This window comes from Trichosurus vulpecula, chromosome 6 (genome assembly GCF_011100635.1).
Source record: "Trichosurus vulpecula isolate mTriVul1 chromosome 6, mTriVul1.pri, whole genome shotgun sequence".
NCBI classification, from domain to species: Eukaryota; Metazoa; Chordata; class Mammalia; order Diprotodontia; family Phalangeridae; genus Trichosurus; species Trichosurus vulpecula.
This window is the reverse complement of record NC_050578.1, coordinates 40,219,755-40,243,033: the sequence shown is the minus strand read 5'-3', so window position 1 is coordinate 40,243,033 and position 23,279 is coordinate 40,219,755.

Sequence of the window (23,279 nt, the reverse complement as noted above, 5' to 3'; positions counted from 1 at the left end):
TAGATGGTATTAGAGAAGAATCACCCTATTTCCTCTGAGTTACTCTTAGGAGTCTGAGGGAGGAGAAAGAACCATGCTCAGGAACTCGACACATCAATATGAGTGTGAATTAGCATAAGGCATCTCAGAGCTTAAAGGGGTGGGGTGGGGGGAGTAACAAAGCAACCAACACATATTAATGTGGTATTTGCTCTTTTTTGGTAGGGGAGCGGGGGAGCTGGGCACCCAGACCTATGATTCCAACAGCAAAGGGAATGATTTCAATTATGTAGGGAACCCATGACAAAGATTCTTTCTGCTAATGGAGATCAGAAACTGTTTTGTAACTTCTAGTCCTAAACAGTATTTAGGAAACATGCACAACCAGCATATATGTCAGAGGTCAACCTGGAACCCATGTTGTCCTGAGGCTGAAGACCAACCCTCCACCCACTATACTACATTACCCCTACCTACATTAAAAAAGAAACATTGTGTGAAGTAGTAACCTTTTTTTTCTTTTTAAAAAATTAGTTAATGTATTCATTTTTAGTTTTCAACACTCACTTTTATAAGCTTTTGAGTTTTAAATTTTCTCCTCCTTCCTCCCTTCCCTCTTTCCCAAGATGGCATGCAATCTGATGTAGCTCTACATATGCATTCATATTAAACATATTTTCACACTAGTCATGTGGTAAAGAAGAATTAGGACCAATGGGAGAAACCCTGAGAAAAAGGAAACAAAGCAAAACAGCAGCAGCAACAAAATGGAGCGATTAGTATGCTTCAATCTACCTTTGGACTCCATAGTTTGTTCTCTGGATATGGATGGCATTTTCCATCGTGAGTCTTTTAGAGTTGTCTTAGATCCTTGCATTGCTGAGAAGAGTTAAGTCTGTCGAAGTCAGTCATCACACAGCATGGCTGTTGCTGTGTACAATGTTCTCCTGGTTCTGCTTACTTAACTCAGCATCAATTCAGAGAAGTCTTTTCAGGTATTTCTGAAGTCCACCTACTCTTCATTTCTTAGAGCTCAATAGTATTCCATTGCATTCACATACCACAACTTGTTCAGCCATTCCCCAATTGATGGGCATCCCCTCAATTTCTAATTCTTGGCCACCAAGAAAAGAGCTGCTATAAATATTTTTGTACATGTGGGTCCTTTTCCTATTTTTTTAATGATCTCTGGTATACAGCCCTAACAGTGGTCTTGCTGGTTCAAAGGGTATGCATAGTTTATAGCTGTTTGGTCATAGCTCCAAATTGCTCTCCAGAATGGTTGGATCAGTTTACAACTCTACCAACAATGTGACAGTGTTCCAATTTTCCCACATCTTCTCCAACATTTATCTTTTTCCTGTTTTGTCATGTTAGCCAACCTGATAGGTTTGATGTGGTACCTCAGAGTTGTTTTGATTTGCATTTCTCTAATCAATAGTGATTTTGAGCATTTTTTATATGACTAACAGATAGCTCTAATTTGAGGAAGTAATAAACTTTAATTCTGCTTAGTCCAAGAGGGAAAATCTAGGAGCCCTCAGTGGAACTTGCAAAGAAGTAAACTCTGGCTTGACGCAAGGAAAAATTTCCAAAGAATGAGAATATATCCAAAAGTGGGATGGATTGCCTCATGAGCTAGTGAGTTTTTCTTCACTGGGAGTAGTCAACAAAAATTAGATGACTACTTGTTTGATATATTATAGAAAGTATTCTTATTAAGCTACAGGTTGCACTAGATGGCTTTTCTAAGGTCCCTTTTGACCTGGGGTTCTGTGACTGTCATCTAAAGAACAGCTATTAATTACCTTAGGTCTGCCTCTAGCACATTCCTCTGCACTCATGCAAAATTAGCATGATTTTGCTGTGGGGGAAGGAAGAAAGAGTATTAAAACATCATCTCGGCCTGGAAACCCAGGACTAAGGCTCGCTTCGTGGAAGTACAGTACAGAAAAGGCTGATACATGTGGATGGAAGGAGTGAACTGGACCCCAAATTTATTTCCTGCACTATTTTGCTTAATCTCAGGCCTGAGGTCATGTAAGAGAAACTCAGAATAGCGGACAAGGCAGAGAAAAGGACAGAAATAGAAAGCTATAGTGACCCAGCCCTGAGAGTTTTTAGTATCCAGGAGGAACACTAGTTTAAGGAACACGAGGGAAATAATTGTCAAGTATCAGGTCAGAGGGCTAAGAGCCTGACACAATCTATCTTCCATTTTTGACATTAGGAAGGTCTTGGGGTCAGGGAGAAAGAATAAAGAATAAATGTTCACTTCCTGGTGAAGTAAAACTTATTTATCTGCTGCACAAATGTGTAACCTTCACCTAGAGAAATCTGGAATGGAATGTTTTGTGAAGGATCTTGCCAGGTGCAGGTCATGAGTTACTGTGAGGAAATAAACCACTAAGAGGAAACAACAGGGGAACCCCAGAAAAGAATGATTTTCTTCTTTTTCTTCTCCACTGAATAATTTTCTTTCATTTTAAATATAAACCTTGTATCATTTTCATTACTAAAATATTTTTCCCAATATAGAATTCTCTCAATTTATTCCATGCCTGAAGTTTTTTTTTTTTTTGAAAAGGACACTGGGAGAAGAAATACCAAAAAGCCAGAAGTATATAGAATAGGTTCATGCATATTTAATCAGAAAACTATTGCAATTACCTCTTACTTAGTTTTCCTGCCTCATCTTTTTTCCATTCCAATCTATCTACACAAAAGTCGAAGTGATTTTCTTTATTCTCAGGTCTAATCATGTCAGTCACATACCTACTCAATAAACTTCACTGGGTCAAATATAAGTTCCTCCTTTGCTTTTTTTTTTTTGAATCTCCCATCCCAGACCCTACAAATCCTTTGAGCTTCATTATGCATCCCTCCATTTTTTTTCATCCTATGGTCTCACCAAACCACGTGGCGCTTCACCTCCTGTCTCTCCTTGCTGTCTTCCACCCGGGGATTACTCTCTCTTCTCACCTCCTTCTGATCGATTCTTTTTTTATTCTGATAGATTTTTACTTTTTTTTGATTCTTTTACTTTAAACTCAGCTCAAGCATAACGTCCTGTGTGGATTTTTTCCTGATCCTCCACAAAGCTATTGCCTTTTCTCCCTAAGCTACCTCATACATATTTTATCCTTCTCTATATACATACGCACACACATATATATGTATGTATGTACATACACACATATCTTTCTAGAAAGTATATGAGCTCCTTGAGAGCCTAGATTGTTTTATTTTTTGTCTTTCTATCCCCAATGCCCAGCACAGTGCCTGGCACATAGCTAATATTTAATAATTTTTATGATGATTCATTATCGATTAGTACTAGCAAACATGTGAAAAAGAACAGAGGGAACCTTTGTGGGTCAAAACGAGCATAAGGAGCAATGGGCTAAGTAACATTTCTGGAACCAACCAGAACTATAAGACATAAGTTCATGGGGTTCTAACTACGTCTAGTAGTGAAGGAATACATATTGAATTCACTTTTGCATGACATCATTGCTTCTATTACAGATAGGTCATATAGTTGAATGGCCAGTCCGTTGAATTAATTTATCATTACAAAATATATAGGATAGAAACTGAAGATGGATAAGTAGTTGGGTCCAGAATTGTGGAAAGGATTTGAGTGGATTGCATTTGGGAACTTGTATTATCTTGGAAGAATCAGAGTTGAGGGTGGCGCAGAGGAAAATGAAAAGTATACATAGACACGTATGGGTGCAAAGAGGTTGTAGCATATTTCCAAAGATGAGCTATGTCTCTAAAATGTAATAAGGGATCTTTTTCAGGATACACACACACACACGTACATATACATATACATACATATTTACACATATGTATGTATATATTGTATATGCATGTGTGTATGTAAGGATATACACATATGTATACACATTTACACATATGCACATATATATGCATATACATACAAAGAGAGAGAAAATGTTGACCTTTTCATGTGGCAAGAGCAAATAATGACAGAAAGCAATCTCTGGTGTTTCCCTGGAGCCCATGAAAAATAAAAGAGATCCACTTTTATCTTGCCATGAGGAGAGGTGAGAGAGAAAATTCATGTGTAAGGTTTGTGTGAACAACCGAGATTTATTAAAGGCCTCCAGAGTGTTGGGTGGATTCTCTGTAGAGAGCCTATGAGAGAAAATGAACAAGAATCATGTAATTCAGTAATTGAATTCAACCGATATTTATTAAGAACATATTATGTAAGAATAGTGTGGCATCATGGATAGAGATATAGTCTTTGGGTAAATAAGACCAGGGTTCCAGTCTTGCCTTTGTCACAGGATGGAGAGGTAACAATAGCATGGCATCTCAATGTCCTGAAGCAACTCTCTAAAATTAAGATAGAGATGATTTAGTTAATCTACCTGGGGAGTAATTTCTATGCCAAGAGTACCCAAATAAATAAAATGTTCAGACCTCTCCCAAATGTGTAGGGCATTGTACTAAGTTCTTGGGATACAATGCTAAATTAAAAATAATAATAATCCCTAGCCTCAAGGAGATTACATTCTAATCTATAAAGACATAGAATTAAAACACTTGGGTGGATTACAAATTGAGCTCATGGAGGAATATTCACAAATAAGTACTGTATTGAGTGTTATTACATCCTGGTCATACCAGCTTATCCTTTTTAGGAATCACAGTGTGGTAATGTATCTTAGGGACTGTGTAGTCTATACATATCAGAGTTTTTTTCCTTCCCATCTCCCTCTACTGTGATATAAGGCCTCAGCTATTTTATCTCTGGGTACAAGAGTCACAAACTTATGTGCTATATCTGTGATTCCTATGGTAATTTACATATTACATTATTGGTCCTTCTCCAAAGAGAGAGTCAGGATCCAGGGCACAAAGAAGAAAAGGTCTCAGTAATGATCATGTGTCTGGTGGGTAGGTCTGAGTTACGTATCTGATCCTTCACAACTAAGCTCAATCTTCCATGAATGGACAGTGGGGTTGGTTATTAATATCCACCGTTTGGCAATCAACAAACGTGTGGGAGATCATGGCCAATGAGATAATTTATTTAAACTTTACTTGTGATGTCATTACTCTCAATGATAAATTCCTATAATCACAAAGCAACCCTTACTCCATGGATTGCAATCTTATAGGGTGGTCTTCTCACTGGACTGAAGCAGCAGTGTGATTTAGCATCCCACCTGGGTGTTTGAGCAGCCTTTTTAGGGACCACATTGCTCACCTACTGGTATGAAGAAAGGGCTAGAAAAGGCACCCTAAAATTGTTTCACTTAACCTAACCCTGGCCTGCTTACTACAGCAGGCAGGGATCCTACCCTGAAATTGAAACACGCACACGCACACACACACACACATACACACACACACATACACACACACACAATGTACAGAAACTTTTGCTAAAATTATTCCACTCACCTTTGGTACATGGAATATGCTCACACCTATGGACAACAAGAAATCCAGGAGACTTGAAAGATGGACAGTTGTTTTGAGAGAACTTAGCAAGTATCACATGCAAAAGCAGCCCTGAGTGAAACAAAGCTGCCAAATTAAGGCCAGCTTGCCAAAGTCAGAGGTGGATATATGTTCTTCTGGAGAAACAGCAACGATGGGGTGTACCATGAAGCTGACGTAGGTTTCACAACCAAAACTAATGTAGTCAACAAACTTGTACGCCTTCCCAAAGAAGTGAATGACAGGTATTGCTATGTGATTGCTGATTGCAAGAAAACCACCACCATCAGTGCATATTCTTCCATGATGATGAACCTTGATGAAGTCAATGAAAAATTTTTTATGAAAACCTGGAAGCCACCATCATCAATGTGCTAAGAGAGGACAAACTTGTAATTCTGGGTGACTTTAATGACACAGTTGGCATAGATTACCAGACATGGCTGTGAGTCCTTGGGAAGAATGAAGTCAGAAACAACAACAGTAACAGTCATTTTCTACTGAATATTTGTGTGTCTCATGACCTCATCACCAACAATGTCTTCCATTTACCTAAGTACACTAAAATTTAGTAGATATAACCTTACAGCAAACACTGACATTTAATAGACACGATATCATTTTAAGAAGAAAAAACAGAAAGGATGTGAGATTGAAGAAGGCAATGTGTGTCACAGAGTGCTGGTCCAATTATAGACTTACCCTCTCCAAGCTAAACATTCTCATTCTTTTTTTAAAATTTAGTATTTTATTTTTCCCCAATTACATATCAAAACAATTTTCAACATTAACTTTTAAAATTGAGTTCCAAATTCTCTCCCTCTCCCTCCACCCCCCTCATTGAGAAAGTAAACATTCCCATTCAACCAAAGTGGCAGGTCCAAGGCAAGATGACTACCAGAAGATTTAATGTCAATGGATAAGGGCATTTTTCCATCCACAAACAGTTTCTTGCTAACTTGAAGTGAAAGCTGAGCCAAAATACAGTTGGCAACAGTGGAGTAGAAAATGAGTAGGCAACTTTCAGAGATCTGGTATAACAGTACCACATTTACTCATCTGTGCCAGAACACCTCCAAACATCAAGATTGATTTGAAGAAAATGATGGAGAAATTCAGAAGCTGCTAAATGAAAAACAAAAACTCCATAGGTTTTACCATCGGAATAGTTCATTCAGCTTAAAGAAGATAGGAATATTATGGCCAAATTCTAGAGCTCCTAGGTCAAAGAGAAATATTGCAAGTAGTCAGAATGAAACAATTTGAAGATCATGGAGTCAGGATCACACAAAATTTTGCATTGTCTATGCTGAAAGAAAGGAGATTTTGGAATATGATGTTCCAACCAAGAATCCTCTACCCAGCAAAACTGACTATAATTCTTCTGGGGAAAAAATAGGCGCTCAATGAAGTAGACGACTTTCAAGCCATTGCTGTTGAAAAAGCCAAAGCTAAATAGAAAATTTGACTTTCAAATACAAGACTCAAGAAAAGCCCAAAAAGGTAAACAGGAAAGAGAAATAGTAAGGGAATCAATAAGATTAAAATGCTTATATTCCTACATGAGAAGATAACGCTTGTAATTCCTAAGAACTTTCTTATTATTAAGGCAGCTAAAGGAGTACACACAGAGAACACAGTTTTGAGTTGAATATGATAGGATGATATAAAAAAATAAGGAATGAGAAAAAGTACACACTGGGAGAAGAGGAAAGGGAGAGGTAGAAGCGGTAAATTATCTCTCATGAAAGAGGCACAAAAGAGCTTTTATAATGGAAAGGTATTTTAACAATCCAGCTAGCAGCTCCTGTGGGGGCGTAAGATCCCCCCACAGCCAGCACCCAGGAGGCTGCTGGCACGCCGGGAAAGCACAGGTTCTTTTTATCTGCTTAAACAGGGAAAGCACGGTGAAGGGGTTGACCAGCTTACTTTAATCCAGCGTTCAGTTAGCATACAGACAACATTCATTTAGTTCAGGGGAAAAACACCAGCATTCAGTTAGCATTCAGTTAGTTCAGGGGAACATACAGACAAGCATCAAGAGACAGTCCAAATACAGATTCATTCACTTGCTTCAGGGGAAAAAGCCAGCACCCTGAGGTTCAGAATATTCATTTAGTTCGGGGGAAACGAACCAGCACCCTGAACTTCAAAACAAAATACAAATAAATTACAGATATCAACAGACAGGCCCAATACAATTCATGGTTACCAACATCTGGGCTCAGCCCGAGAGCAAGGGCTGGCCCAGAGTCACGCTTTCCACTGCTCCCATGCCAACTGGAAAAGGAAAGAGGAATCTTCAAGCCGCCTTCTCCCCTCTTATAGAGTTTTTGACATTATCAAGCACTGCCTTAATGACCAGGGCTGATTGGTTCTTGAGTTGGCCCCTCCCCCTGGCGTAGACTAGGTTAACACCCAATAGGGCATGGCTCTGGAGTCAACACCTCCCCTCAGCCAGCCCCATGAATCGTCACACAGGAAGTTCTCTGCTCCCAGGCATGGTCTCTGGGCTTCCTGCCCCAGAAGAGGAGCAGCAGGCCCAGCACCCAGCAAGGCCCAATGAGATAAACTGAGCCACCCAAAGAAAACAAAGGCCATTCTGGCCGCAAAAGGAAGATGGGGGTCTTGGGTAGGGGGAAGCACTTGAACCTTACTCTCATCAGAATTGGCTCAAATAGGGAATAACACATACTCAGTTGGGTATTTTATTTGGGTATCTATTTTATCCTACAGGAAAGTAGGAGGTAAAGGCAATACTAGAATAGAGGGAGGGAGCTTATAGAAGGGAGGGCAGATTGGAAGAGGCAGTTGTCAGAAGCAAAACATTTTTGAGGATGAACAGGGTGAAAGGATAATGAGAGTAGGGTAAATGGGAGAGAGGGACAGGATATAGGGAAATACACAGTAATCATAAATGTGAAAAAAATTGCAAGTTTCTCTGACAAAAGCCTAATTTATCAAATGTACAGATAGCTGAGTCAAATTAAGGGTACAAGCCATTCCCCTGTTGATAAATTGTCTAGCCATATAAAAATACTGTAACTTATTGTTAATCAAGGAAATGCAAATTAAGATAACCCAAGTTACCACCTCATACCTATTAGATTGGCTAATACGATAGAAAAGGAAAATGAAAAATGTTGGAGATGTGGGAAAATTGAGACACTATTGCACTTTTAGTGGACTTGTGAAGTAATACAACTATTCTGTAGAGCAATTTGCAATTATGCCTAAAGGGCTATAATACTGTACATACCTCTTTGACCTAGCAATATCACTACTAGGTCTGTATCCCAGAGAGATAAAAAGCAAAAAAGTAAAAGGATCTGTATGTATCAAAATATTTATAGCAGTTCTTTTTTGGTGGCAAAGAATTGGAAATTGAGGGCATGCCCATCAATTGGGGAATGGCTAAAGAAGATGTAGTATATGATTGTGTTGGAATACTATTGTACTAGAAGAAACGATGAGCAGAATGCTCTCAAAAAAACCTGGAAAGACTTACATGTCCTGATGCAAAGTGAAATCAACTGTGAATGACTTAGCTATTCTCAGCAATACAATGATCCAAGACAATTCCAAAGACTTAAGATGAAAAAAAAGTGCTTAGCCATCTCCAGGGAAAGATCTGGAGTTTGAATGCAAATTGCACCATATTTTTTTTTACTTTCTTTATTTTCCCTTTTTTCCTCTGTTTTCTTTCACAGCATGACTAATATGAAAATATGTTTTGCATGACTGCACATATGTAACCTATATCAAATTTCTTGCCTTCTCAGTGAGGGGAAGAGGGAAGAAGAAAATTTAGAACTCAGAATTTTAAAAGAAAAGAATGTTAAAAATTATTTTTACATTTAATTGGCAAAAGATAAAATATTAAATAATATATTTAAAAAGTAAATGATCAAAATAGCCAATAAAATACTCTTTACATACTACATGGAAGAATTTTGTTTTTTTCTTCAAATAATGTTTAGTATGATGCAGTGGCTAGACAGATGTCCTTGAAGTCTAGAAAACCTGGGTTAAGTCTTGTTTCTGATGCATACTGACTATGTGACCTTGGGCAAGTCACTTAATCTCTTAATAGCTCAGGGAATTCTCTAAGACTATATATAAGTTGCAGAACAGTTGCCCATCTGCATAGGAAAAGAAATTTCCTTCCCTGGCAACCCCCTACATAAATTAAATCACGGGTCTGACCAAACATAAGTCAATCAATAAATTTACTCCTGCTTACTATGTTCCAGTCATTTAAAAGTAAAAACATGAACTCTTTTCTTAAATGGCCAATTTTCTAATTGTAGTGACAAGATATAAATAACTATGAAATAATATTTTTAAATTGCTTAGCACAGTGCTTAAGGGTACATAGTAGGCATTATATTAACTGTTATGATTATGATTTATTAACACAAGATAGATGCAGAGTAGGGGGAAAATAACATCAGAAGGAAGACCCTAATAATGTGGGTCAGGGAAGATGATGAGGGAGAAAGCATGGAGAATGTCTTTGATATAAGCTAGAATTTGAGCTCTCTTGAAGGAAGTCCAGGAATCCAGGGAGCAGAGTTGAAGAGGGATAGCATTATAGGTAGAGGAGACAGCCAATAAAAAAGCTACTAAGCTGGGAGGTGGAGGGACATGTGTAAGGAGCGGTCAAAAGAACCAAAATCTTTAATTTATTTTTTTAGGAAAGCATCCTTAAATAAATAGTTAGCATAGCATTTACACTAAAAAAATTATTTAAAAAAAAACTAAAAACAAACAAACTGAAAGGTTAATCCACCCTCAAGGTATTCTTAACCAAAAGTATCTATTAGCTGACACAACCATTTTAGAAGATTTGAACACTAAGACTGGCATTGGCTCTGGCAATCAAACCTTCTTTCATTGAAAACTGGGATTGAGTAGATTGCTTTCCTATGGGTCATTTCTCCAGGGATAGCTACTTGAATCAAAGAGGAAAAGACCTAGTCAAACTCATTTATCATCACAATTTAACAATGTTAAGCAGCTGTCCATTGGTTATCTACTGGGAATTTCATTTACATCTAATCACAGATTCTTCATTATTGACTCTTTCATAATCAGCCCTTCCTTGATTCTCGAGGTGAATAGTCTAGGCTAGGTGGAAAGTAATCATTTCTCCCTTAAACTTCATTTGACCATCAATAGGAGTCTGGATGTATATATAACAAGAAATTGTGGCATTGTAGCACTAAGGAGGTTAAGATGGAATGATTTTATGGTTAACCTTCTGAGGTCTGACGGATTTACTACATTCTGTTCACACTCCCTTCCAGAAGAACATCGCCGTGTAACAATATAGTAAGAGTTTGTAGACAGTTTGAAATCAACCTTGACTCCCTAACTCTTAGAAGTCACCGATGTGTTGGATATGACAGATGGTCAAGGAGCCAAAATTCTCCTCCTCAAATTTAAAAAAAAGTGCCTCAAATGAAATTAATACAAATGGCTTATTCATGCAAATGAATCAATCACTTCATTAATCAACAAACATTTATTAAGCAACTACTATGCACCAGGCATGGTGCTAGACACTGGGAACACCAAGACAAAAACAAAACATTTGCTGCCCTGAAGGAGCTCACAATTTATTGTGAGAAAAAATGGGTGCAAATTTTTTTGGAGGGAGACAGGAGTAGCTGGCATCATGATAAAGGTGGTAATTATTTTTAAATGTAATATAATAGAATCCTGAAACTTGCCACCTGTGTGACCTTGAGTAGGTAATTTAACCTCCCTGGACCTTGATTTCTCCATCTGTAAAAGGAGGGGGTTAGACTTCATGGTCTCTAAATCCCCTTCCAATTCTAAATCTTTGATCCTACAATCCACTAGTTCCCTAGCACACTACTCAATAGAGCTAACCCTAGATTCTTAAAGGGTATGATAGAGGATGTTTCAGCATTTCTGTCTTGTGTTGTTCCTACTTGTGTAAATATCTAGCCCACTTATTTAGATTGTAAGCTCTTCAAGGACAGAGATTTTTGGTTTTCATCTTTGTATTCTCATTGTGCATACCTTATATGTAATAGGTGGTTATGTGGCACATTGGAAAGAATGTCAGATCTAAAATCATGAAAACCTGAGTTCAAATCCTGCCTTAGACTGTTACTAGATAAGTGACCCTGGATAAGTCTAGGAAAGCCTTTCTGTGTTCCCCAGTTTCCTTATTTGAAAAATAGGGACATTAATAGCACGTACCTCAAAGAGGGATTATAAGGATATAATGAAGTAATATTTGGAAAATATTTTGCTAACCTTGAAGTGTTATGTAAACATTAACTATTATTAATAAACACTTGATGAATTGTATTGACTGGAATGGGATGTTGTTAATACCCCACTCAAAAACCTTCATTAGCTCTATACAATAAAATCTGAGCCTGGCATTTAAGCTATATATATATCCCCAGAATTTAGTACAGTATCTGACACATGTAGTCATTTTTCAGTCATGTCCAATTCTTCATGACCCTGTTTGGTTTTTATTTTGTTTTTGTTTTGTTTGAGGGGGTCAAAGATATTAGAGTGGTTTGTCATTTTCTTCTCCAGCTCATTTACAGATAAGGAAACTGAGGCAAATAAGGTTGAATGAATTGCCCAGGGGCACACAGCTAGTAAGTGTCTGAGGCTGGATTTGAACTCATGAAGAGGAGTCTTCCTGATTCCAAACCCAGCACTCTATCCACTGTGCCACCTAGCTGCCTTGCCTGACACATAGCAGATCTTTAATAAATGTTTGTTAACTACCCAGGCTACTACATAAAGTTGAGTAATATTAAATGCCAGATACTAGTATATTTATTTCATTCTAGATGCAAGAAGGAACTGTTGGAATTTCTTGAGGAGGAGATTGACACACTTATAACTATGCTTTTGCAATATGAATTTCACAACCATATGGAGGGAATTGGAAAAGGGAAAAGTGGAGGCTGGAAAAACGATTGGAAGGCTACTGCCATAATCCAGATGAGAGGTGATGAGGGTCTGAACTAGAGGTGGCTCTGCTAATGGACAGGAGATGGATGTGAGAGGTGTTGTGGAGGTTGAAAGAGCAACACTAGGCAGATACTTGGAGAAGGAAAGGTGACATAGAGGAAGACTGACTGTGATTCTGAAATGGTGAATCTGGGTGACTTGAAAAGTGGTTAGGGAGAGTAAGGGTTTGGGAGGAGATAGTGTTCATTGTACCCAAGATATTGAGTTTAAGATGTCTACATGATATCTAGTTGGAAATGGCTTGGTTATGAGGGAGCTGATGCAATAAATGGTTAGTGAATTGAATTTGTTAAACTGAATAAATTCACGGTGGTAGATAATCGAGTTGTCACGTCCTAATTCAAGAGATATGCAACAGCCAGTGATGACTCCATACGACTGTGGTTAAAAACAAACAAGAACAAATCTTTTCATTAAAGAATGGTAAATAAAAAAAGCAAAGAATATATGGGTAGAAAATTAGATGTATTATAGACTCTATATTTTAAATGGGAAGGTCCTATGGAGAGTTTATTTACAGGAAAAGGATTAACAAATAAAAAATATGTATATGTATGAATGTGTACATATGTGTGTGTCTATAGTGTATATGTAATGTATGTATATGTGTATATGTACAAATGTGTATATATGTATATATATGTGTGTATATGTGCACATATATGCATATATTTGACAGGCTATAATTGTGATGGATGAATTAAATTATCTAGATCTATCCTAGTGGTCTCTCTCTGCCAAAGGCAGATGAGCTAATAAATTCTTTACTTTCCCTATAATTTTATCTTTAATAAATTGGAAGAAATGATGAGAGGAACTTTTATTCCACATCTAAATCTGAGCAATAAGGAGGTAAAGCAGAAATTATAGGCCCTCTGGGAGTCATTGATCATTCCATCTTAGAGTTCTTGATGGATAAGGAGGAAAATGTAGGGCAGAGTTTGATGTATATCTTGTACTATGAGAGAAACAATTTCAAAGGGTTCAGAAATAGCAGAACTAGGATCCCATGGCTAGAGATGCAAAAAGGAAATCCAGCTAGAAAGAAATGCATTATCAGAAATGTCCTTCTGCTCGTGCAGTCAAAAATTATTCTGATAAGGAATGAAAATGGGACATGTCTAAATAGACTGATTGGTTGCAAGAGAGATTCATGAATAAGCTCGAATTGTTTTTTTATGACATTAAAAAAGTAAGTGAAGTAAGGTCATGTAACTTGAGAGTGAGTAACAAAGAGTGGGGAGGTCCTGTGAGAATAGTCCCAAGAAGGCTGAAAAATAATATAAGTACATGTATATGTACATTAATGTGTATATGCATGTGAATATAAATATATGATAATAATGAATATTAAGGATAACAGAATTAGAACTATTTAAAAATGCTGACTTGATAACAATGATAAAGTAACAGCTAACATTCATATGACAGTTAAGGTTTACAAAGCACTATACATATGTTATTTTATTTAAGCATTTAATGTGTGCTTGTTCCCTTTCCATTTATCCTGACAACAACCCTGGGAGGTGGGTGCTACTATGATCCCCATCTTACAGAAAAAGAAACTGAGGCTGAGAAATCACAAAACTAGTAAATGTCTGAAGCAGAATTTGAACTTAGGTTCTAACTTAGGTTTGAACTTGACTCTAGGTCTGGTTTTCTAGCCACTCTTCTCTCAAGAGAAGTCAAGAGAGAAAGCTTGTTATAGTGGATGGAATTCTGAATTTGGGGTCAAGAAACCATAGATTTAAATTCCATCTCCGATGCTAGTATAACACTAGAGGGTGTGGAATTGTCTATCATTCCGTCCAGTGCTCCCACAAAGTAACAAAGCAAATTTGTTACAGTGGGTTCTAGTCAATGCAAATGCTGTGGAGTATAAATACCATCCCTACTCCCTTTATCTGGGTTTTGTCTCATTCCTTCAACCTTTTTCTACAACAGCAGAGTTCCCAGAGATAGACCACCACCACACACTTACACACAGACTCTCTCAGGCTCCTAGCGGTAACCATATTGAGCAGAAATACACTTCCCTGACTCATTGCTCTAGAACTTAAGACTGTATCTGATGTGTTTTCTATCTATACAACCAGCGTCTCATAATAATGATCTTAAACATAATAATTTACAATGGGATAAGAAACACCCTCTCAAAGTCTCATCTTCCTTATCTGTAAAATGGTGATAATAATGTCTTTGATAATTACCTCTCATGGTTGTTTTGAGGCTCAAATGGTGTGCATAAAACATTTTATAAACTTTTTAACACTATAAGGATGGCCATTGTAATTAATAAATGGATAAGACTTCAACTTGGAGTGAGTGAAAAGATAAGAGAGAAGAGGGATTGTGCATGTGATTTTATTGGTATGGGGAATTCCCAGGAAGAAATTCCCTCTGACAATGTGGGTTAGTGCCATCTCTGTAACATATCATCAGACAGTTATCTAGAACACAGAGGTTAAGCGATTTGCCCATGGTTGTTTAGTATATGTCTGAGGTGCCACTTAAACCCAAGACTTCTTCTTTTCTAGGATGGTCTCTGTCCATTGTGATATGCTGCTTCTAGGATAAGGGGTTTCAAAAAAAAATGAGATTTACCCAACTCCTGTCTTTTTTGTATTTTCTCTACAAAAAAATCTGGGATGGAAAGAACAATACTGATTAATAGGTAAATGAATCCCAAGATAAATTATGAAATGTTGAAATCTCCTAGCTTCTCTCAATGCATTCAGGGTAACTGGTTTTGAAAAAACTGAATTCCAAGGTGCTGAAAGACCTTGGGGATATGACTGTTGAAATTCTGTTGCTGGTATTGTGGAACAGGGAAGGTGGCCCTGGAGTCGAGGCAGGCAAACATCTTGATTTTTTTTTAAGAGGAAGAAAGTGTATGATTCAAACTATGGATCAATGCACTCAACATTGATTTCTGCTAAAATTCTAGGATGTGTTTTAAAAATGATCATTTGTGAGCAATTAGGGGAGAAGTGATATAGGTACCTTAAGAAAAATTCATGGCGGACCAACCTCATTTTCATTTTTGACAGAATTAAAGAATTATAGAAGCTCAGAGCTAAAAAAGGTTTCAGAGGGGATATATTGTCCAATTCTTATTGGTGCGGGCCTCACCTCTTCAATATCCTTGACAAGCTTGACTCAGCCTTTGCTTGAACCTGGTGAATGAGAAACCTTCTACCTTTTTAGGTAATCCAGTACATTTGGGCATAATTCTACTCCCCCTCCCCAATTTTGAACATAAATCTATATCTACCACTTCTACCCACTGTTTTAGTTCAGACCAATGGGACTGGGCAGGACAGCTAGGTGGCATAGTGGATAGAGCATGACGTGGAATCAGGAAGATCTGAGTTCAAATCTGGCCTCAGACACTTACTAGCTGTGTAACTCTCAGCATGTCACTTAACCCTGTTCATCTCAGTTTCCCCAACTGTAAAATGAGTTGGAGAAAGAGATGGGAAAATGACTCTAGTATCTTTGCCAAGAAAACACCAAATGGGTTTATGAAAAGTCAGACGTGACAATGGGACTGGGCAGAAAAAGTCTAAATTCTATTCCACATGACAAGCCTTCAAATAGTTAATGATAGTGGCCAACTTTCAACCTGATCTCCTCTAGATTTCATAGACTCAAAGACAAGAGGAATGAGATAAAGAGAGCTGGATGCCAATGAGTCATTCAGCAAGGTCTCACATGATATACTTGTGGAAAATATGGAAAGATGTTCTTCATTTAATAGTAAAACTGAGTGTTTCATTTGGCCTTGTCCATTAACAGGGCCCAAGCCAAGATCTGGTATGAATTTTGTCGTGATAGTTAACCCCTCCACATTGCTGGGGTTAGGGGTGCACCCCTCCCCTCCAATTGGAAAATCCATGCAAAATTTTTCAGCCCTCTCTTTGTACCATAGAAAGAGTCTGAAACTTTTTTAATATTTTTTTCTTTTATGGGGTGTTTACAATACCTTATGGTAAAATTTAGGTAAAGTATTTGGTCATAGGCTACATTATACAATATTACACATATATTTTATACATTTCTGTGTTTTTAGACTTTTTCTACATTGTCTGCTGGCCTACGCATGTCATCTGTGGCTTCCACAAAACTCCCTCCCAAAATTTCTCTTTGATTTCTTATGCCAACCTGTGATATGTTGAAACTATGATGCAGAAAATAGCAGTGTGGGAGTGATAACTGTATTTAGGATCTATAGAAGTGAACTCTCTTTTTATTAGAGAGGGGTGAGAAGAATAATAGAGAACTTCATTATAATAATAGAAAGCATTATAGGAGGTCAAGAACTGTGCTGCATTGAACTAATAGACCTTTTGTAGGATTCATCACTGAGTATCTGGTAGACAAATTACCAAGTGATACAGGGCTAGAAGTAAAAAATATAGTCAAGCAGAATCAAAGTGAAGGCTAGAGGTTTGTAACAACCTGGAAGATTCCAAGTAGAAAAAATGAAATCCTGGGTTTTGGGTCTTAAGGGTTTGTGGCAGGTTAGGGAAATGGAATTGATCTACACCAAATAAGTAGTTTTACTTTATTTAACTCAAGAGGCTTCATGGGCAAATTTGAGTTTTAAGTCTATCCTACACATTGCTTCTAGTTTCTCCAAAATCCCTGTAACTAGAAATACAAATTAAGACAACTCTGAGGTACTATCACACACCTGTCAGATTGGATAATATAACAGAAAAGGAAAATGACAAATATTGGAGAGGCTGTGGGAAAACTGGGACACTAATACACTGTTGATAGAAATGTGAACCAGTTGAACCGTTCTGGTAAGCAATTTGGAACTCTGCCCAAATTGCTATAACATTTTGTGCGTATCCATTGACCTGGCAATACCGTGACTGGGTTTGTATCCCAGAGATCATAAAAAAAATTAAAAAATAAATAATATAATTAATATAAATAAACATATAAATTAATATATAAACACATAAATTAATAAATATATAAATTAATATAATATAAATGAACAATAGATAAATACATAAATATATGAATGAATAAATGAAAAAGAAGGAAAAAGAAAAATAACCTATTTGTACAAAAGTATTTATAGCAGCTCTTTTTCGTGGTAGCTAAGAATTGGAAATCAAGGAGATGCAAATCAATTGCGGCATGCCTGAACAAATTGCAGTATATGACTGTATAGAATACTATTGTGATATAAGAAATGAAGAGCAGAGTGATTTCAGAAAATCCTGGAAAGATTTGCATGCACTAAATACAGAGTGAAGTGAACAGAGCCAGGAGAACATCATATATAGTCAGAGCGAAGTGCACAATGCTCAATTGTAAATGACTTAGCTATGATCAGCACTGCAATCCCAAAGGACTTATGATGAAAAATGCTATCCATTTCCAGAGAAAGAACTGATGGTACCTGAATACAGACTGTGGCATTCTACTTTTTCCTTCCTTCTTTTCTTCCTTTTTTCCTCCTTTCCTTCCTTTCTTCCTTCCTTCCTGTCTTTCTTTTTCTTTCTTTATTTCTTTCTTTCTTCCTCCATTCCTTCCTTCCTTCCTCTTTCTTTCTTTCTTTCTTTCTTTCTTTCTTTCTTTCTTTCTTTCTTTCTTTCTTTCTTTCTTTCTTTCTTCCTTTCTTTCTTCTGCAAAATGTCTAATATGGAAATGTTATACATAATTGCACATATATAACCTACATTGGATTCCTTACTGTCTTGGGGGGGGATGGGATTGAAGAGAGAAAAGATAGAATTTGGAACTCAAAACTTAAAAAAAAACAATGTTAAAATTATTTTACATTTAATTGTGAAAAAATAAAATATTATTAATAAATCCCTCTAACTAGAAAATTCTCTTTGCTTTCATTTGCCCCCATGAAATCATAAAGTAGTAGCAGACATTTGGTGGTAGTAACAGATAATTTGGAACTGTTTGATCAATCAGTGCAAAATGTTGGAATTAATGTCAATATTGACTTGTCTTCGATGGAGTGACACGGGGCTCTGTCATTTGTACTATTTTCTGGTCAACATTCATATCAGTGACTTAACTAAAGACATATATGATATCAAATTGGCAGATGACCCTCAAGCTGATAGTTATTACACTATAGTGATGACAGAAGTGAAAATACATCTTTACCTAACTACATCTACACCTCTGTCATATCCATCTCTATATCTATCTGTATTTATACACATTTTATAGACATTTATTAACTGGTTTTGGTTGGCTAACCAACTAGTTCAGAAGACCTGGAAATTTTGACATTATCCAAAAGGTCTCATCAAGCTTCTGTTGTCTCTTGTTATCCTTCCCTTTGGGGTAGCTCAGTGACTTTTTTTCTTATAGAGTCCTCTGAAGTCATATAGCGACTGAGAAATGCACTGGTCCATGGCCTTTTCATTCATTCTTTTCCTTTCTGGGTGAAGGTAGTAGAATCTCTGACTTTTGTTTGGAAAGTGAGCCACAGGAATCTGGGAATCAAAATCCAGGCTAGGTTTTGGACCTAGCACAACATGAATGCCCTTAGGAGAAGTGACGATCTTCAGGAATGACCCTTCAGTCCCTAGCAAAGTAGAAAGACACTGCCAGCATCAGGGATGTATTAAAGCCATTTCAGACTAGCTTGAGAGATAATTGTTAAATTTTCAGTGGGAACATTTTATACCTTGGGAATCATCAAATGCTACAATTAAGGCTTGCTTTAAGAAAGTAATGGAGAAAATGTTAATAATGAAGATTTAACTTAAAAAATGTTTTATATGTATGTTTTTTGAAGATCTAGTTATTGAACATATACCAGCATGCCTCTGCCCAGTAGTCATGTCATATCTGGGCATTAACTAGGTGGAAACAATGCTATATAGGATCTGAGCTAAGTTGTGAGGATAGAAACAATTAGACTTGATAACAAATAGACTCTTTGAAATATGCATGAGAGAGGAGCCAGAAGGAATTTAAGCCTGAGTGACTAGGAAGATGGTCATGTCTTCAATAGTAATAGGAGAGTTCAGAAGAGGGGGGAAGGTTTGGGAGGAAAGATAATGAATAGCAGAAACGGAAGTACTAAGCTTTGGTATGGTGCCTACTAGGTGGCACACTCTGTGCTAAACACACTACAAATATTATCTCGCTGGTGATAAGGCTCCCAAGGAGTTGTTAACCCCTGCCTTCTATAATCTGCAGTACAAGCACAAATACTGACACTTTGGGCACTGGTGAAATTGATCTACCATTAATTGATCTAGTACTTGCCAAAGGCATAATTGAGGCCCTCGATATTTGAGAGCTACTGTTTAATGGATATATTGACTAACCATGCCTCTACATTCTTTGAGTCTTCAGGTTAAATAGCACCTATTTCATGAGGCCCTTCCTGGCTCTCCATCATCACCTTCCAGCTGTTAATGCTCCCCTATCTGTAATAGCCACTCCCCTCATCTGCAATCACCTTGTCATTACTTTGTAGGTATTTTCTATTTTCTTCTCTGTGTAGATGATATTTTCCCCAATAGATTATAAACTCCATGAGAACAATAATTGTTGCATTCTTATGTTTGCATTGTACAAGGACCGGCACAGAGGTGGAACTAATAGATGTTTGTTAATATTAAAGTAAAAAAAGGAGAAAAGGTAGAAAAAACTAGAAGACAGTAGGAAAGGTAGAAAAAAATAAAAAAAAAACATGTATGAATTTTATGATATTGGCTTGAAATAGAAGTGGTCTCACTGAGTTAAAATTTAATGTTCGGCTCTCAGGTTTTACACAGGCTTGTGTATCACTGTATTGTAGCACTCATTTGAATATTATTTCTGCCTTTTATAAGACCATTGTTGAAAATACTTTCCATCTCATTGACCCCTGCCTCTCATGTAAGGACTTAAACAATAACTTACTCTTTAAAATCAGTCCCAAGGAAACATTTGTCTCTGTAGAAGAACTTGAATGCTTTCTTTTTAATAGTCAATAAGAAGTCTGTAAACCCATGCGTCATACAGTTTAGTCTTACCTACCAGGAAGGTGTCATAAAGCGGGGACTGAGTCTTCCATGCTGCTGCTGGTGTGTCCTAAATGATAGATGAAGGGAAGGTCATAGTGGAAATATGCCTGCTTAGGGTAGAACCAGATGCACTAGATGTGGATATTTATTTAAAAGATCATAATTTCAAACTGACCACTTAAAATGAAAACTTGATTTTTAAAAGGCCATTAAAAAGGTTAAATATAGAAATACCCATATTCATGATGCCAGAAATATCTGTTTATCCCATTATAACAACTAGAGTTGACTCAATTAAATATTAGCACTTTTGTTGCTAGGAAACAGTGTAGCTACCTAGCTCTTAGAGACTATTAAATGTTAAGACTCATTCCTTCTTGCCAGGTTAAATTGAATGGAATCACATGTAGGTATGTGTGATTCAGAGTACTGGGAATAAATGGCTGGTCAAGCAAAAAAAGAGTGAATCTATTTACAATTCTATTTGAACTGGTGTTAGTATATGCTTAGCCTACAGATCTCTCAAAAATAGGATACTGTTTTTCTAATTTTGAGTCAAAGTGAGCCTGGATATAACAACAATGTTAGTAGGCTTGGAATAATCCAATGTTCTTTCTCTTTTAAATGTCAATATTTATTTTTGTTTACATTTTTACCATAACAAATTTATCAAAAATTTGCAGTTATAACAGCAGTCTTTGAAAAGAAATACATAATAATTCTTGGCCAAATTCCACATATGGTCACTGTCTGTACTTCAAAACAGTTATAGAAGAAAACCAAGCCACGCTTTCTATTATAACCCAGAAATAGAACTATGACAAAAAGAGATGTGAGTATTTTAACATGAAAGACATTTCTTGCTTCTGCTTTGCCTACATTTAAAATACTCTACATTTTTCTTTAACATAAAGCTCAATGAGATTTGAAAGTAAAGCTTGCGAAAACCATCTTCTATAGAAGTCAGTTCTGGAAGGCTAATTTGTCCATCTAGGTGGCCTAGAATTTATCAGATAAATGTACAAGCTTTTGTTGTAATTGATTGCTTTAAATATTTTAATGTAATGATTGTTCCAGAAATCATCTGTTTAGCTTTATGAGCATGTACCTGTGTGTGTGTATGTGTGTGTATGTTTGTCTATGTATATGTGTCTGTGTGTTTATATGTCTGTGTGTTGGGCAAAGGGGTGGTGACTAATACTTTCTTGGTTCAGAAAACTCCTAGTGTGGAAATTTATTGCAACATCAAAGACCAGCAATTATTGTGTAACATAATTTTTGAGAATCACCTGGTCATTAAAAGGTTAAGTGACTTGCCATGGTAACACAGCTGGTATGTACCCAATGCCCAGATTTTTTTCTGAATCCAAAGCCAGCTGTCTATCCACCATGCCCAACTACTACTCATATAATGTGTTTTATTAAATTGATGATGACTATTTATTGAGCCTTGAATAGGTATTAAATTTGCACCCTGATATATGAGCTCAAATTCTGTCGGGTGGACTGTAAACTTTAATAGCTCTTTTGCCTTTTAATGTGTTTCATAATCTGATCAATTACTTTTGTTATGTTTCATTCTTACACAAGGAGACAAATGTATTAAATAGAGAAGATATGCTGAACATTTACAAAGAATTAGATACAACCCCTACCTATTACTCTGTCCTAATATACAAGGATTTCTCATTGTTTGTCAAACTTATAAGCAGAATTTTACAGTTTACAAATTAGACAAGAGACTGAATATATGTTAATTGTGCAAGGCATAGGGGATTAAGCTTTTGTCTTAGAATTAGGAGGACCTGACTTCACACACTGCCGGAGACACTTGCTAGCTGTATGACCTGAGATATAACACTTCACCTCCAAACCTGTCTCTTTATTGATCAAATGAAGATAAGAAAACCTCAATGAATTTTCGTGCGGAGCAAATAAGATCTGTGTATAAAAATATGCTTCACAAATCTTAAAATACTATATAAATGCAAGCATTGGAATTATTAATAATATTGAATAATAACAAAGTATTTGGTCATTGCAATAGACATTTCAAATCTCAAATAATCAATTCATATGTGGGAGATTGAAACTTAATAAGGTATTCTGCTTGCTAACACTGACACATATGAAGGAATCCTGGGATCTGAGATCAATACAGTGAGAGAAGCAGCTGTGTGGCAGTTCAATGGTGTGTCACTGAAGCGGCAAATTGATAAAAAGAAGAGTCTGCTACTGTTAGTGTCCTTACTGCTCCCCATTTTCTCTCACACCATCTTGTTTCTCCAATCCACCTTGTTCCCTTTCTACTAGCCCTCTGACTCTACTCTGGATGTATCTTCAATAAGAATGCAATCCTGATTTTATAATGAAAGTTCACAGGAAAAGAAAGTTCTCCAAAATTTTGCCTTTAAGGGACATTTGTATTTCAAAGATACCTGTACTGGTCACTTTAAAGGCTCCCTGTGATTTACCATATGATTCCTGTTGTTACAGATAGTTGTCTCTGTCATATACCCATACTTCTGTTTGCATCAGGCAACTAGAAGCCCTATTTTTTCCATACTCCAAACAAATTTCTCTAGCCCACTTTCTGTGTGTGTGTGTGTGTGTGTGTGTGTGTGTGTGTGTGTGTGTGTGTATCAAAGATAAACTCCCTATGCATGATATGTCGAACAGGCCCAATAGGCCATCACTTTGGCTGAACAGTTTATGGGAAATAAGACAGTGAATAATCTGTTTTCACATTCTCACTAATCATAGCACTTCCCCTGT